Consider the following 16919-nt stretch of genomic DNA (forward strand, 5'->3'; position numbering starts at 1 on the left):
TCAGGCAGACCTGGGGAGGGGCAATGCTAGTCACATTCTCAGGTAGACGTGGGATTGGCTGTGCTGATTACCATTTCTCTTGGGTGGACCTGGGAGCTGCAATGCTAGTCACACTCTCAGGTGGACCTGGGATTGGTTGTGATGATCACAGTGTCTCTCAGGCAGACCTGGGGAGGGGCAATGATAGTCACATTCTCAGGTAGACGTGAGATTGGCTGTGCTGAATACCATTTCTCTCGGGTAGACCTTGGAGTTGCAATGCTAGTCACACTCTCGGGTCGACCTAGGGTTGGTTGTGATGATCAGTGTCTCTCAGGTAGACCAGGGGAGGGGCAATCCTAGTCACACTCTCAGGTAGACCTGGGGTTGGTTGTGATGATCAGTGTCTCTCAGGTAGACCTGGGGAGGGGCAATGCTAGTCACATTCTCATGTAGATCTGGGATTGATTGTGATGATTACAGTGTCTCTCAGGTAGACCTGGGGAGGGGCAATGCTAGTCACTCTCACTCAGGTAGACCTGGGATTGGTTGTGATGATCACAGTGTCTATGAGGTAGACCTGGGGAGGGGCAATGCTAGTCACATTCTCAGGTAGACGTGGGATTGGCTGTGCTGATTACCATTTCTCTCGGGTGGACCTGGGAGCTGCAATGCTAGTCACACTCTCAGGTAGACCTGGGATTGGTTGTGATGATCACAGTGTCTCTCAGGTAGACCTGAGGAGGGGCAATCCTAGTCACACTCTCAGGTAGACCTGGGGTTGGTTGTGATGATCAGTGTCTCTCAGGTAGACCTGGGGAGGGGCAATGCTAGTCACTGTCACTCAGGTAGACCTGGGATTGGTTGTGATGATCACACTAGCTCCCAGGTGCACGTCTCACATTCTGGTATAATGGGGATTGGGAGTGTTGTCATATAACTGCTTCGAGAAAGACGTGAAAGCAAGCAATTACCAGAGCCAGTTGAGTTCATGTATGAGCCCTCAGTTCAGACAGCTCGTGTGTACCTGTCCCTCCCCACAACTTCTTTAAACAATGAAGCGTGAGGGATGCAAGGTTTTGAATCACTCATAACGAGTGGTGTTGCTCTGGGCAACCATCCAAGCCACCATGTTTCTTCTGGATACGCTATTACAGACAGGAAAACATTATATAGCAGAGGTTATTATTAATCTAAACCCTTTAACCCATCACTTTTCAGTGTTGCATAAGTCACCAGAGTGGGATGGGTTTGCACAGACCTGGGCCCTGCGATTGGTGTGCCTAAAGACCCTAGCTACACCTCAGTGAGGAAGCCCAGTGAGGCCAATACATGTCTGGAGTTGTTCATGCCCAGTTTCATGGACTCCCTCTCACATGGAGGGACCAGCCCTGATTTGAATACGGGTTTTCCCCTTCTGCCTTGGCCAGCAAACTGAAAAACGACATTTGGAGGATTGCCAAGAACAGTGCTGGGGAGAGGTGGCAGGGGGAGGATGCAGGGGTTACGTATGAATCAAAACCTTCCATACATCACTCTCCAGTGTTCCAAATGTTTCCCCATACATAACCACCAATCTTCACCTGTTTGTTATCTGCAAATGATTTCACATGTTTAAATAAATAGCATACAACAGGTTGTAGATGAAGCAGTAGCGCCATCAACTGTCCATTTAAGGGGTTGCCTCGTGTACATTCTTTACATTAATGTGTGTGGGTCTTAGGCCGAAAGCACAACTACTCGTCCTCGACGTGTCTTACCCACGTATATAATGTAAAAGTTTGGTCTGAAACCTTTTATTGACAGGTGCATCAGCTCAATATCAAAGTGATAACAGTTTGCATACCCCAATTCAAATCAAATGCGAATAGGTTCATTCATAAACCTCAACATACAACCATTAATTACTCTTTTCCAGGCAGTCCAGAAATAACTTATACCAGAATAAAGCACTGGAAGTAGAGATTCGGAGTCGAGAGCAGGGTGGACAGAAGCCAAGATAAAGAACTAGAACATGGCACTGGGCTAAGGAACAGAAGGTATAGAGTCATCAAAGCAGTGTCCTCTAGTGTTAAAATATTATAATAACGCTGAAGGGAGTCCCTCTACTGAGTACGAACACAGCCAAATAACCTATTCTATGGGTAAATTCCCACTCGCTGTACCTTTCACAGAAGAGAAAGAACCATTTGCATATCAGTCTGGTCCCACCCGCTTGCATAGTCCAGCACCGAAATGCTAGGCAATTCTCCTCTGAACAAGAGTACTAACAACAACCCCAGACACGTCTTTCAGCCTTGTTCGGCCTAAAATGTCTCAGGGAGAAAGAAACAAAAGTCATTAAAACAAAAATGACTTTCGTTTTTCATCCCGTGGAAGTTTCTGGCAACCCGCACCACCCCACCCCCTTACTTACCTTTTGGTGGCACACTTTGCTGTCAGCCACCGACTGCTCCATTCCTTTACAACGCTGGTTCCCTTCAATTACGTGCATGGCAACCAGCAACGCAGGGTCCTTTTTAAATCTTTTTTAACAGTTATGTTATGGGGGACACCCCTGCAACCCCAGTTGCAATTATAGTGAATAAGAGTGCGGGGGACACCCCTGCTCTCCTTGTTCACTATAATTGAACCGAATGGGATGTTTATTCAAATTTTTCGGCTGTTCGTAATTTCCATTCAGCCAAAATTCAAATAAATATTCCATTTGTTTAGTTTTTTCAGTCATTTCTACGGATTCCAGCAAGAGGTTCACGTCTGGATTCTCCTTGGTTGGTTTACAAATGAAATGAGAGTGTGGGAGCCCCTCTACTGAGAATGAATATGAGTCAAATACCCTGTTCTGTGGAATTTATTCCACTCAGGTGGGTCTACAACCAGGTGTTAGCTCACTGCACCCTTCACAAAGGAGAAATATCAATTTCCATATCGGTCTGGTCCCACCCATAAGGTCAGCCCGAAATGCCAGCAAATTCTCCTCTGAACAAGAGTACCATCAGCAAACACAGACACGAGTTTTAGCCTTGTTGGCCCTCCTCAGTGAGGTGAAGCTGAGCTTCCCTAATACCCAGTTCTTTGTGTGTATTTTTCACCCTAAGTTACCCAGGGTAGTCCAGACGTGGGCCCCTTGCTCATTGTGCTTAGAGAGGCACAGCTTCACCTCACTGAGGAGGGCCAACAAGGCTAAAACTCGTGTCTGTGTTTGCTGATGATACTCTTGTTCAGAGGAGAATTGCTGGCATTTCGGTGCTGGGCTGACCTTATGGGTGGGACCAGACCGATATGGAAATTGATATTTCTCCTTTGTGAAGGGTGCAGTGAGCTAAAACCTGGTTGTAGACCCACCTGAGTGGAATAAATTCCACAGAACAGGGTATTTGACTCATATTCATTCTCAGTAGAGGGGCTCCCACACTCTCGTTTTATTTATAAACCAACCAAGGAGAAATAGAGGTGAACCTCTTGCTGGAATCCGTAGAAATGACTGAAAAAACTAAACAAATGGAATATTTATTTGAATTTTGGCTGAATGGAAATTACTAACAGCCGAAAAATTTGAATAAACATCCCATTCGGTTCAATTATAGTGAACAAGGAGAGCAGGGGTGTCACCCGCACTCTTATTCACTATAATTGCAACTGGGGTTGCAGGGGTGTCCCCCATAACCTAAACAAGAACTTTTAAAAAAGATTTAAAAAGGACCCTGCGTTGCTGGTTGCCATGGACGTAATTGAAGGGAACCGGCGTTGTAAAGGAATGGAGCAGTCGGTGGCTGACAGCAAAGTGTGCCACCAAAAGGTAAGTAAGGGGGTGGGGTGGTGCGGGTTGCCAGAAACTTCCACGGGATGAAAAACGAAAGTCATTTTTGTTTTAATGACTTTTGTTTCTTTCTCCCTGAGACATTTCACCTTCGAAAAAATCATGGACAACCCCTCTTGGTCACTATGTCTCAGGGAGGCTCAGCTTCACCTCAATGAGCAGGCCCATCAAGGCCGAAACACGTGTTTTGGGTTGCTGATGTTACTCTTGTTCAGAGGAGACATTTGCCTAGCATTTGCCCTTGAGGGTGGGACCAGACTGATATGCAAATTGATATTTCTCCTTTGTGGAGGGTGCAGTGAGCTAAAACGTGGTTGTAGACACATCCGAGTGGAGGAAATTCCACAGAACAGGTTATTTGACTCATGTTCCCTCTCAGTAGAGGGGCTATCACACTCACGTTTTAGTTCTACAGGCAGAGTTGTGGTAAACCAGACATCAGAGGCGGACAAGAGGACTGTGACAAATCAACTTCCGGGGCACCAGTGATCCAGGGATGAATATCGGTTTCTAAACCATCAATCAGCCCGACACCTTTAGAACACCAGAAGGGATGTGAACAGATTGGAAACACAAGTAAATTATAAACCTCCTCGTCCAATTTTGGTAACATGGATGGAACAGCAGGCTTATCTCTGCAAGGCTGTGGATCGTTGGTTAGTTGCAACACAGTGAAAATACAATTATTAGTCAATTATAAAAGGGGCTGTCCAGTCAAGGGTGTATAAAAATATCTACTTTATTATTATCACAACAGACAGTTCTAGCACACTATGAAATACAACCCACCCTCCAAAAGAAATGCAGAGGACAGTTTAAAAGAAGGAAAAGGGATGCACTCTGGATACTGACAGGAAGGTAGTCAGTATAGTACTTAATCGTGATAGTTCAAGGATACTTGGTTTCAGCACAATGCGTTGTAAAATGTCACTAGGGGCCTTCGGAGAAGGACCAGGGGGACAGAACCACAATGTGCCTTGTACTTTAGAAGTTCTTGGTACTCGGTTTCAGGGTGCTTTGTAGCTTCTGCAACAGAGTTCAAGACAAGAGATAGATGCAGGTATCAGGTGGCAGGCAGTTCGGAAAGCAAGGCTGGACAGATGGCTGCAGGCTGGTCTACACAGCGCTCGGGGTCAGGAATCATTGTCTCAGTGCTGGTCGGCGGTTCTGAAGCACTCGTCGAGGTGTCTCAGATGACGTAAGCGACTGCAGTGTAACAGCAGTCAGCAGTGCAGTCGGTTGCAGCTCGAGGGGTTCAACTGACTCGAAAACGTCCTTTAAGACGGGCGCTGGTAGATGCTTGTCCTTGCACCCCTCCTAGCTTCTTCACTGGGCTTGTGTCGTCCTTAAAGGCAGATGGCCCAAAGCTGAGGAGAGTGTTGCAGGCGGCTGCCTTGTCCTTGGCTTGGTTCAGAGACTCTCTGGCACTTCTCACCTAGGAAAGTTGCTGCAGAGTCTAGCAGGGCACACTGTGTGCTGGCTGGGTACCAGTCCTGGAGCTGCTGGAGCGTCCTCTGGAGTATCTTCATGTGTTCCCTTGGAGATGTTTAGGGGAGGGATCTTGCTTCCATCTTGGAGGTATCTGGCCTTCCTTCACTGGCGGAAGATGTAAGGAAGATTGTACCTTCAGCCAGGGTCCAATACTGAGTTCTTCGTGCTACTATGTACAAAGTCTTCAGATTATCTGCCCAAAAGAGGGGCTCATCCATCTTTTAAAGCCAAATGGGCCACAGAGATTGGTGTAGGCTACGCCTACCTTAATGAACCAATGATGGGTCCCCACCAACAATCTCCTGTGTGCATGATCTCATGACCAGAATGCTTTACAACAAAAAGGGTGAAGGGGTGAAACATGTAATACTAAGTACCACCCTTCTTCCTGTCTGTTCTGGATCAAAGGGTCTCTCTGGTCAATGGAGCTCTCTGTGGTTCCCAATTAAAGCAGCAGATCTCCCTTGAAGCTGCGGTGGGACCAGACTTTCTGGCGCTGTCAAGTCCACATACTCCAACCTTCTGGTTCGGGTCCACCTGCGGGGATGACTACTGTAATACACTCAGTCCCAGACATGACATTTCACTGTCCATTGATACTAAGGACGAGAGCTGGCTTCAGGTTTACATAGTGCATATCAAAGGTTGTTGGGGGTTTCCAGTCTCCTTTGTTAACCTCTGCAGCCAGACCCCATGTGGGCCTGTTTGAAGTACACTCTATTTGTATGTTAATTATGTTGATTGCTGCCACCATCTACAGGGTTACACAAAAGGACACGGTGGATCCATGGGGCCTTTGTTAGTTAATTAGGCTGGCCTTGGCAGGAGGAAGGTGTGGCCCTCCCCCTTATGAGAAGACATGGTGTAATCCTGATTGTCATATCCCAACTAAATATGACAAGGGGGGCTGCGCCTGTAGGCTGTGTCCTCCCGGAGTGCACGGGTCTATGTGTATGTCGTCGGGTGAGCATAGGAAATTGTCTGCGGATTGGCATCACACATTTTCCGGAGGTTGATCTGCCATCATTCAATAGAATTTTTTTTTTATTAAAAAAATCGGTTAGCGCAGACCCGCCGTGCGGATGGTCGAATTCCCCACAAAGACATTTTGAAACAAGAACATGAGTTCTGTAGTATCTCTTGTAAGTTATGTTATTTCATTCCAGTACCTGCTCCATGGTTACATAGAATGTTTAGAAGGAACCTGAGGGAAGGGTTCCAGAGTGAGAGTCAGTGACGCAGTTGAAGGAGAGAAGAGTGGTGGGCCGCCTGGAGCATGGGTGTATAGAGGTTACTTAATGAAGACAGTAACACAACCCTCACCTGACAGAGCATTTATCTACATCAAGTTCCCTACTGTAAAAAATAATGAACAGGCTCATCATGATGTCTTACAAAGAAACTATATCCTCTGTCCAAACCTACGCTATGCTAGCATCTGCCTTACTACTATGAAAATAGAAAACGACAACATAGTTCAGGCTAGGATTTACCCCCCTTAGGTGAATTAGAAGTGGCCGGTTTTCTGACCCCCACCAAAGAATGTTCAACGACTTTTCCAGTGCTTGCCCTGTTATAGTAGTTCAAACAAAAGAATCAGTTGCTCATTTTACTTTTGGCCAAAACAGCAGCATTGTCAGGCAGTTAAAACACTTCCTATGTTATCCCGTCTCCCAGGATGTATTCTCCTTGTTAGAAGTAACAGGCTCTCCAGGCCTCGGTTGGCTAGTATTCACAATTCCAAAGTTCACTCTCTCCCCTTCGAAGGGTATTTCTACTCTCAGCCTTGTGTGGGCTATGGGCCTCTTCAGCACTGTTCTGGTTGTCACTTCTATCAACCCCTTGTGGGGTATTTTGATTCTCAGCCCTGTGTGGGCTATAGGCTTCTGCAACCTTACTTTGCTACTCCGTTTCCTGACCCCCATATGGGGTATGCAAATTCTCAGCCCGACTTGGGCTAAGGGCCTGCTCATCCCTGCTTGGTTTGTCAGTTCTTTCCCTCTCTCGTGAGGTATGCAGATTCTCACCCCCGCATGAGCTATGGGCCTGCTCAGCCATGCTTTGGTTCTCAGTTCTTTCCCCCTCTCGTAGGGTATGCAGATTCTCAGCCCGGCATGAGGAATGGGCCTGCTCAGCCCTGCTTTGGTTCTCAGTTCTTTCCCCCTCTCGTAGAGTATGCAGATTTCCAGCCCCGCATGAGGTATGGGCCCGCTCAGCCCTTCTTTGGTTCTCAGTTCTTTCCCCCTCTCGTAGGGTATGCAGATTTTCAGCCCCGCATGAGGTATGGGCCTGCTCAGCCCTGCTTTGGTTCTCAGTTCTTTCCCCCTCTCATAGGGTATGCAGATTCTCAGCCCCGCATGAGCTATGGGCCTGCTCAGCCATGCTTTGGTTCTCAGTTCTTTCCCCCTCTAGTAGGGTATGCAGATTCTCAGCCCGGCATGAGGAATGGGCCTGCTCAGCCCTGCTTTGGTTCTCAGTTCTTTCCCCCTCTCGTAGGGTATGCAGATTCTCAGCCCCGCATGAGGTATGGGCCTGCTCAGCCCTGCTTTGGTTCTCAGTTCTTTCCCCCTCTCGTAGGGTATGCAGATTTTCAGCCCCGCATGAGGTATGGGCCTGCTCAGCCCTGCTTTGGTTCTCAGTTCTTTCCCCCTCTCGTAGGGTATGCAGAGTCTCAGCCCGGCATGAGGTATGGGCCTGCTCAGCCCTGCTTTGGTTCTCAGTTCTTTCCCTCTCTGGTAAGGTATGCAGATTCTCAGCCCGGCATGAGGTATGGGCCTGCTCATCCCTGCTTTGGTTCTCAGTTCTTTCCCCCTCTCGTAGGGTAGGCATATTCTCAGCCCGGCATGAGGTATGGGCCTGCTCATCCCTGGTTGGGTTTTCAGTTCTTTCCCTCTCTCGTGAGGTATGCAGATTCTCAGCCCCGCATGAGCTATGGGCCTGTTCAGCCCTGCTTTGGTTCTCAGTTCTTTCCCCCTCTCGTAGGATATGCAGATTCTCAGCCCAGCATGAGGTATGGGCCTGTTCATCCCTGCTTGGGTTCTCAGTTCTTTCCCTCTCACGTGAGGGATGCAGATTCTCAGCCCGGCATGAGGTATGGGCCTGCTCATCCCTGCTTGGGTTCTCAGTCCTTTCCCTCTCACGTGAGGTATGCAGATTCTCAGCCCGGCATGAGCTATGGGCCTGCTCAGCCCTGCTTTGGTTCTCAGTTCTTATCCCCCTCTCGTAGGGTAGGCAGATTCTCAGTCTGGCATGAGGTATGGGCCTGCTCATTCCTGCTTGGGTTCTCAGTTCTTTCCCTCTCTCGTGAGGTATGCAGATTCTCAGCCCGGCATGAGCTATGGGCCTGCTCAGCCCTGCTTTGGTTCTCAGTTCTTATCCCCCTCTCGTAGGGTAGGCAGATTCTCAGCCCGGCATGAGCTATGGGCCTGCACATCCCTGCTTTGGTTCTCAGTTCTTTCCCTCTCTCGTCAGGTATGCAGATTCTCAGCATGGCATGAGGTATGGGCCTGCTCATCCCTGGTTGGGTTCTCACTTCTTTCCCTCTCTCGTGAGGTATGCAGATTCTCAGCCCGGCATGACGTATGGGCCTGCTCATCCCTGCTTTGGTTCTCAGTTCTTATCACCCTCTCGTAGGGAAGGCAGATTCTCAACCTGGCATGAGGTATGGGCCTGCTCATTCCTGCTTGGGTTCTCAGACCTGTGTTCTTGACCTGGCTCGGGTATACATGTCGGGTCTCTCCTGGCACCTCTTCCTCTCTGGGACTCTGGCATTGGATAGGCAGGATGCCAGTCCATCATCTCTGGTGTAGCTTTGTTTCCGTCCTTGGTGGATCTGAGCTCATGGGGCTCCCCGCCTTTGAAGAGGCAGCATTCTGCAGGCGGTCTTGGGTCTCCACCCACCATACCCACTGTGTGGCTCTTCCGTTCTGCTCCTGCTGCAACGACGAGAGAGGACTGCACAAGCCGGCCATTCTCGCTCTGGAATGGAAGGAACCGAGACACTTCAACATCTTTTTATAGATTGAACAAGCATCAACCAAGTATTCTGCCTCGTGTTTTTGTTTTCCTATGCCTACAGCAACTGAAGTCTGCCCAACAAAAATGAAACAAACCTAGTGGGCCAAAAAATACAAACAATTCCTAATGCCAGCTTACTTCAGTATCTTGTGTCCCGGGTGCGCTTGATCGCGGTCATGAATGTTACACCTCAAAGACTCTTCCTTTCGATCCACAGTGAGGAGCACATGGCTGCAACACCATGGTGCTCCAGCCCCCTCTGCCCCACCAAATTCTCCGCCATTCCTGAAGGGACCATCTGACCTTGAGAGCCAGCGTGAGCAGGACAAAGTGCAGACGATGAACGGATTCCGCTTCTGGGCGATGGCTGTCTTTTTGTTATCAGCAGTGCCTTACTGAGGCGTGAATCTTCAATGGGGTACTTCCCAACTAAAAGACCCCTGCCCCTACCCCCCACAGCTCCGATTAACTAGCAAATCCATGTCCGCTTCCGATAAAATTAAAATGTGTAAAACGATAAAGCTCCCTTTTAAGAATTAGTTTATACGTAATGGCTTCTGCCTTGAATTACAAAGAAGGAATTGCTTTTATGTTGATTTCAAATGTTCTTAACATCATGCATTACAGAAAGCTGGAAGTTTGTGACAAGCAGTCTCTTTACCAGGTGACCTTTTTTTTTTTTTAACACAATTTCGTTTACGGAGAGATAACATTTTTATTCAGAAAACATCCATTAACAATTTCAAAAAACCAAAGAACTACACTAAAAACAAACACAGCACAAATAACCAAGACCTATGAAAACCCCAACATACCCTAAGACGACTTCTAAACGCATCTTTAACAAAATTTACATATCACACAAAAAATCTTAATTGTTAATTCATGAACAGCTTCATGCCATCCGTGTGTGACCCAAGATAATTTTTAATATAAAAGAGGTCTAAGCCATTTCTTTCTAAAATCAATCATATTTTTACAAATCAATATAAACTGCTCAATACCGTCATCTTTGTCCATCCCGCATACTCATTTCTTTTAGAGTGTGGATCATGTTCATTATGAAGCAGCATAAAAGGCATGTGTAAAATGTATCTGTAAAGGCATATTTTCATTCATTTGTATGGCGGAGATGGGGTACGGAACGTAATTGCCTTTTCTGCCACCCCATCCTTTCTGTCATACAAAGACACAAGCATTTACGCCAGCATGACATTTTCATGCAAGCACAAATGCTTTGGATTGTTATGGAATCTGACTGATTTTTGCACCAGCCAAAAGCAGGCGGCTTCCAAGGGAATCCATTGCAGATACCACCTGCCATACATAAATGGTAAGCAGCATTTGCTCAATTTGCACCAAAATTGAAAAAACTAAGGCATAAACACTATTATGCCTGAATTTACACCTTTGTTTTGCACTCCATAGTTTTTTGTTTTTTTTTATTGTTGTTTTCGTCACGAAAATTAATCAGACCTTTCAACATATTTATAAAAAAAAAGCATTAAAAGTAGAAAAAGGATACAAAACAGATTATTCTCATAAAAGTTGAATTATACATATAGTAACTCCAGTTCAATTATATATACATTCATTCAATTAATCTAAAAAAAAGATTTATGTCCAGCAATATGAATCACCGTAGTATCACTGTCAACTTCTACATTGTTGCCATGGACCTTAATTTTTAAATGATTCAAATAATTCACAACTGCATATCTTATGGACTTTAAATTCCCATTAAACATTTTCGACCATAGTTCTTCAGTACATAACTGTTGATCAGCTTCAAACAGTCTTAAAATAAAAAATTTGCAAAGGCAACAAAATTTGACACTCCACCATAAGATGTTTCAAAGTCTCAAGCATTTGATTACAAAATCGACATGTATTATCTTTTTCAGAGATTTTTCCCCATTTATACATTATTTCCTTAGTAGGCCATATATTTAGTCTAAACCTCATAAAGTCCTGACGATGACTCGGATTGGGAGATTGGTGTAAGTATTTTTCAACTTGACCATAAACTTTATGTACAAACGGATTTCGATTGAATTTCTGTATATTCATGCATGCTGCTCTTGTCTTTATCCAATCCGATTGCCATAATTTGATTTTAGCCTTGTTTGGGTTTTGTATCAACAAAGATTCAGGTATGTCTGCGCCTTTTAAGATTTTTCTTGCAAACGCACACCAAGATCTTGCAAATATTTCATTAGATGTTAATAAATAATTGGATAGAATCAAGAATAAGCCATTATTGTTTTCTCTCAGAATACATTTTCTATACAATGTACATATTTTCCATTTGTAAATTGCAAATACTGAGATGAGACCCAACTCGTGCCTAATTACCGGCATGGATTCAGACAATGGAAGTAGTAAATACTTCTTCCAGTATTGATTTTCGTATTTCACACAATAGGTATAATTTCGACATTTTTTTGATTTAGAACCATACAGGATGGTTGGAATGTACTTCTGTTTATAGTATAGAATAAGTGGTTCAATGGAGAATTTACAATATTTGGCTCGAATAATTCTCATTTGAGATAAAGCTGTATTCTGTTTCAGGTGAAGATAATCTTCATATGGCTTATCCAGTTTGCAATTATTCACACATATTCCCAGATAGATATATGAGTGAACTACTTGCAAATTGGTATTTTGCAATCTCCACTGATTGCATTTTTGTCTATTTTTTAAGTCAAATTGCAATACTTGGTTTTTTTGTAGGTTAATGCTAATACAATTTTTAATGGCATACACATCCAATGCATTCAGCATGTTCCGTAATCCAATTGGAGTTTTTGATATGAGAACCATATAATCTGCATAAAGAAACCAATTAATTACTGACCCTTTTAATTTATTTGGATCTGTTATGAGGTTACGAAAACCAAGGCCAATGTCAAGAATGAAGAAATTAAACAAGGCAGAGGCCAACAAACATCCTTGTTTAAGACCACGCGTGGTTTCAATCGGGTCTGTTAGATGTCCATCATTACTCAAGCGAATCTGGATAGAAGTATTAGAATGAAATTCCAGAATCCATTTTAGTATGTGCCAGGGGCAAGCCAAATCAATTAGTTTTTTTAATAGAAGTTCCCTAGGGACCAAGTCAAACGCTGCTCTAAAATCAACAAAGGCCATGTATATAGGTTGCTTGGTTTGTCTGCTCTGAGCAATAATCACATTCAGAGTAGTTAAATTGATCGCCGTACCCAGCCCTGGAATAAAGCCCGTTTGAAACGGGTCACGATGATTTGATTTATTCAGCCAATTATTAAATTCATTTAGAATCAAACGCGCAAAGATCTTTCCCGGACAATCCAGGAGGGCGATAGGTCTATAAGATGTTGGATTGGCACGGTCCCCTTTCTTGAAAATCGGAAGAATCACAGATGTTTTCCAAGATTGAGGCAGTTTCCCAGATCTCATAATTTCAGAAAAAATGATATATAGTATCTCTGCCCATAGAACCGAATCCTTCTTGATTAATGCATTATGAAGCCCATCCGGGCCAGAGGCTCGTGAAGTACTTAATTTAGCTATACAATGAATGATGTCATCAAGATCAAAATTAACCATATGATCGGCCACAATACCATTCCAATCAAGGCTCAGCTCTGGAAAAGGAGTGCGGTAGATGTTATCAAAGTGAATTATCCAATCGCGCTCCAAAACGGGATTAATCTGAACAGATGACTGATGTTTGCAACATGCAGAATTCAAAAGCGCCCAAATGCCCCCTGATGATTTGGCAAGGATCTGTTTCAGCATGGCTTCACCATCACGCTGATATTGTAAGGCGCGCCGACCTAAAAGCCATCTTTTGTACGTATACTTTAGCTGTTTTATCTGATCATAATTATCACTCAAATTCGTGGGGTGCCTAGACAACATCTTTATATTCCGTCTTAAATCATGCTTTTTGTTTTTTACCTCCAAGTCAAAACAGTGAAGATGATTAGGGCAACTACCAAGAGCTCTCAAACCTCCAGAAGAAAACATTTGCATTGCATGTATATAGCAAGGGCTGTCAGAGACATTGTCTCTCCCGTGGCTATCACTCAAAATTTGCTTATAACAGAGTAGTTTAGCCTTCGACCATTTTATACGATTACCCGCATTATTTACAATTAAGTTTGTTGAATGATAATTTACAGGTCTCGGTTGAGACAGGGGCCAATGACAAGCCAACGGTACTTGACTAAGGTCACTCAATACTGTAGATTTTACATTAAAAGATAAAATCTTTGAGAAATGGTGGCTATTCACATAAATGTAGTCCAACGTAGAATGACAGCCCTCGCTATGCCATGTACATCTAGGGGGAACAACTCCCTGAATCGCCCCATTCAACATCACATAATCTCTGTTAGCCATTAGCTTAATCCACAGATGTTCGTCCATAGTTATAGAAGAAACAGATTCAGACAATAAATGTAGATTCAGATCACCCATAATGAAGGAGTCCACAATAGTTTTGTCCAATAAAAGCTGATCCAATATACCATTGAATTGATCAAAAAAGTCCTCTGAGGTTAGATGTTTCTTGCCCCAATAAACATTTACAATGGCACAACAAGTTACACCTCTTCGTATTTTTATAATTTGAAAACATGGCGATGGAGATTTATGCCAGACCACATCAAAATTTTTATCTTTGCGGAAAGCCATCATTAGGCCTACCATCGGCCTCCCTGTACAAGCTACGATGGCAGGAACTAAGTATATATCGTAGGCATCCCATACTGGGGTAGTACGCAGCCACGTCTCCTGGAGGACTATAATATCATACTGTAGAAGATCTTTACTTTCGGTGTTAATAAGGTGTTTAAAGCCCCTAGTGTTCCAGGAGATGAGGCTGATAGAGGTAACTACCCGGGATTGTTACGAACTACCACCATAATTATGGTGCATCCACGCATCGTTGCTATTTGAACCAGCATTTGAAAATAAGCCATTTTTGGCCCCAAAAACTCTAGATTGAGATACCCTCGATTTATCCACCAATTGGTCTAGCTCATGCACATCTTGACTTAAAATAAAGCCCAGATTGTAAAAAGCAGTACGCGCTAGCCATAATGTATTGAGTATCACCCCAGATTGAATATACAACCTCGCCTCCGATAAATCAGGTCGGTTAACAAATTCCATTAAGTCAATGTCCGAGGAGGTTAGATCTTCTAAAGCCGTTATTTCGGCACAGATGTTAAGCACACTAGCACGATTCATATCATATCTGGCAAAGGGATGACCATGACATTTAATCAACAATCGATGATGCCTTTTATATTGTGCATGGCTCTTGATGGTGGAGGGAAAGGAACTGGGTTCACTATTTTGAGGTAGGATTGACCTACCTTCAGATTTTTGAAGAGCAGGTCTAGTAGGATTCATTGATAACAAGGCATCATTATCACCACTAGGCAGCCCCGGTCCTTTCAAAAGCGAATTGACTTTCGGATAGGTGGTTTGGAGCATCTGACTGACTTCGTTTGATGTCTCTTTCTTAGAGACCAACATCAACTGTTTTATTTTTTCGTTCTCCTTGTTGTAATTTATGAAGGAGGCACGAATCTCATCACGTAACTCTTGAAGCGTGCAGTCTTTAGATGTCACTGAACCTTCAACTATATGAAGACTCTCAGCATGCAAGTTACATTGCAATGGCTCAATTGCAGCCATGACCATAGGTATTGCTTGATTGTCTGGGACCATTTGCACTTGTGGATGTTTCATTTGGTTTGAGACTGGAGTACAATCTAACGACTTTGACATAGGAACAGATTTTGCTAGCGATGTTAAAGCTGCTATCGCTACTAGGTCATCAAGAGGTTGATGTACTAAAGCTGCCTTATTTTGAGACTGAGATTCATGATTTGAAGACAGACGCCTTTTTTTCCTTGCTGCTGTAAATAGTCTGGTTGCTTTCTTTTTGACATTAGACCTCTTGTTCACTTCACTAGAAAGCTGATTTACAGTGATAGGATCAGACTGACCTGGAACACCGAAAGAGGCTATTTTAATGTTAGTAAACAGCGGGGCCAGAGTTGTTATCGGATCTTTCTTAGGTGGTTCTTTGGTCATAGAAGAAGCCTCCATCAAACACACTTGTGGAACTACAGCAGCACTGTCATCAATGACAAGGTTAGAACAGGTAAATGATTTGGGCAGATCAGAAGCAGGCTGAATAGAGATAACCTTATCAGATAAACGAGTCTGAGTCCCTTGACTAAAGGCATTAGTCAAGAGTTTAGGTTGTTGATAAAACTTTGTACTAATCTCATGCATGATGTTCGCATGGGATTGCTGAGTAATTTCAATCTGATTTTTTATTTTGTCATCCAGCATCTCATATAACTTGGCCAAGGAAAGAAGCGCCGTGTTCATTGCTGTAAGCGTGTTATTAAGAGCCGACGCTTCAGGAAAGGAAAATCTATTGTTATTAAATGTCGCCTGGGGGTCCCGAATGAAATATGGATGATTATCCATGGGAGCCTGAAATTGTGTACGCCTAGGTGTAGGTGCTACAAAAGAGAGGGACCTATTGGACATAATGGGCGAAGATTTGTCAAAGAGAACAGGCGATTTATACAGCTCTTGCTTATCTTGATCCTCGTGTTTGTGCTGTTGGACAGAGGGGCCTTCACTAAGTGGCAAACTCTTCCCCCTAGTTCCATCATTGAGGTGTATAAGATCGCCTGAGTTGGAGCAAATATATTGTACTTCAGCGGCAATATGTTCATGATCACTTGATGAGTTCATGAACTCAATTGCTTCATCATCAATTTCACCCATCAATGTCAATTTGTCGTGGGCCATTCTTAGCAAATGCTGAGCCTGTACTGAACATAAGGGTGGATTTCCAGGCTCTATGCCATTTAAGCCTGACAGTAAGTCAATCGTAGCTTCAGGTATTTGAGTTATGCATATATCGCCTGATCCGCAAGCTAAAGCTATTGAGGCATCAGCTATTTCTTTATTAAGAGTGTTTGCTGGTATTTTGTTCTGCTCTGGTGAATTCTCCTTCACCTGAGCTTCTTGTGTCTGAGCGGCAACTGATAGAGAGCACAATGATTTTAAATCAGGCACACTAGTTGTATCCTTAATAGGAACATTTTTCATGTTGGAGCCGTCTACTTTACAAAAATTACGAATGTCAACATTTAAAGAAATGGAGCGTTGTTTTTTCTTTTCAAGATTCTCTTTAACTCTCTTTGCTAAGAATGCCTTTCGAGATTCCAAAGGAGAAACAGTATATAAATCAGCATTGACTTTTGGCATACCAGCTTTTAAAGACTGACTGGATTTAGACATAATATGCAGTACTACCGTATCAAAATGAAGAGAATAAGAGTCAAGTTATCAGTAATCAAACTAGAATGCCACCACTAAAGCGTTGATGAAATAAATAACACGTTTACCTCTGGGCTAACCCGTGTACATCAACAGCAAGGAGCACGCTAAGAAGATTATTTTATAGAGCACACCCCACTCCCCGTTCACCGTTAACAGTGAACAGTGTACTTAAATGTACTTCGATGTGCGCGCGCAGGTGCGCTGCACACTGGGTAAAAGTACACGATGGGAAGAGGGCCAAGGG

General features: G+C 44.0%; 1 protein-coding gene across 1 annotated transcript in view; it reads right to left on the reverse strand.

The window, feature by feature from the left end:
• Nucleotides 1-16919, reverse strand: part of LOC138514152 (kelch repeat and BTB domain-containing protein 13-like) — a 111632-nt gene that overhangs the window by 10825 nt on the left and 83888 nt on the right. The gene's annotated exons all lie outside the window — the stretch shown is intronic.

Source organism: Ambystoma mexicanum, chromosome 12 (genome assembly GCF_040938575.1).
Source record: "Ambystoma mexicanum isolate Mex_15411 chromosome 12, UKY_AmexF1_1, whole genome shotgun sequence".
NCBI classification, from domain to species: domain Eukaryota; kingdom Metazoa; phylum Chordata; class Amphibia; order Caudata; family Ambystomatidae; genus Ambystoma; species Ambystoma mexicanum.